Raw genomic sequence first — 1,382 nt, 5'->3', positions numbered from 1 at the left:
AACCCAGGAGGTGAAGGTTGCAATGAGCTGAGATCAGGCCACTGCACTCCAGCCTGGGCAACAAGAGTGAAACTCCATCTCAAAAAAAAAAAAAAAAATTATAACAATATTTCAGCATCACTACTCTTGGGCTTTGGGGTCAATATTAAGAAAAATAAGACTTACTGAACACAAGCACTGTGATACTGTGACAGTCGATTTGATAACCGAGATGACTGCTAAGTGACTAATAAATGGGTAGTGTATACAGCATGGATATACTGAACAAAGCAATGATTCACATCTGGAGTGGGACAGAGCAGGATGGCTGAGATTTCATCATACTACATGCTACTCAGAACGGCATACAATTTAACACTTATGAATTGTTTATTTCTGGAATTTTCCATTTAATCTTTTTGGACTGTACTTGAATGCTGGAAACTGAAACCCAGGAAAGTGAAATTGCATATAAGCGGGGGAATACTGTGCTGACGTAGACAACTACGCTTGACCTCAACTAAGACATTGGCTCAACAAAGAACAGCTTGCAACAGAGCTGAACCATTCCAGACTAACCTAATTCAGAACCAAAGCCTGTGGGAGGTTGAGGCAGGAGGATCACTTAAGCCCAGGAGTTCAAGACCAGCCTAGGCAATACAGAGAGACCCTATCTGTACAAAAAATAAAATTAGGCAGGCATGGTGGTGCATGCCTACAGTCCCGGATACTCCAAAGGCTAAGGTGGGAAGATGGCTTGAGCCTAGCAGGTCAAGGTTGTAGTATGCCTTGATTGTGCTACTGCACTCCAGCCTGGGTGACAGAGAAAGAGACTATCTCAGGGGGTGGGGGAAGCCTGATTTAGGATTTCTTAGAGCCCAGAATATACTAGGTTATTCTCATATTCATTCACTCATTGATTTATTCATCAAGTAGGTATTCACTGTAGGTCTACTCTCTTCCAAGCACTGTGGTAAGTGCTCAGGATGATCTGGACATGGGAGGATTTCCTAGAAGCTTGTGCCACCCTAGTGATCAAATGTAGGGCTCAGTTCCTCTTCCTATTGTAGTCAGCGCATCCAGACTAGTGTCATCAGATAAGCTTGCATAGATTTTCCCCATGACATCATATTCTGCCTCATTTTCATATGGCAACTTTTGTCATATAGTAGCATTTCTCATCATGGCCCCACCCCATAAACTTTTGACCTATACTGGCTTATGAACATTCACTATACAAATATTTATTAAATGACTTTAGATTGCCAGAAAGAGAATACTACCTTTAAATAACTCACAATCTTTAATTCTACCAAAGGAAATTGATAAAATTGTTTAAAAAGGTACTCCACTGTGATAAATTTTATAATAAAGATGTCTTCAAAGTTCTGTAGGAGGAGGAG

Source organism: Mandrillus leucophaeus, unplaced genomic scaffold (assembly GCF_000951045.1).
Source record: "Mandrillus leucophaeus isolate KB7577 unplaced genomic scaffold, Mleu.le_1.0 Scaffold420, whole genome shotgun sequence".
Taxonomy (NCBI): Eukaryota; Metazoa; Chordata; class Mammalia; order Primates; family Cercopithecidae; genus Mandrillus; species Mandrillus leucophaeus.
Note: the sequence above shows the minus strand (reverse complement) of the source record.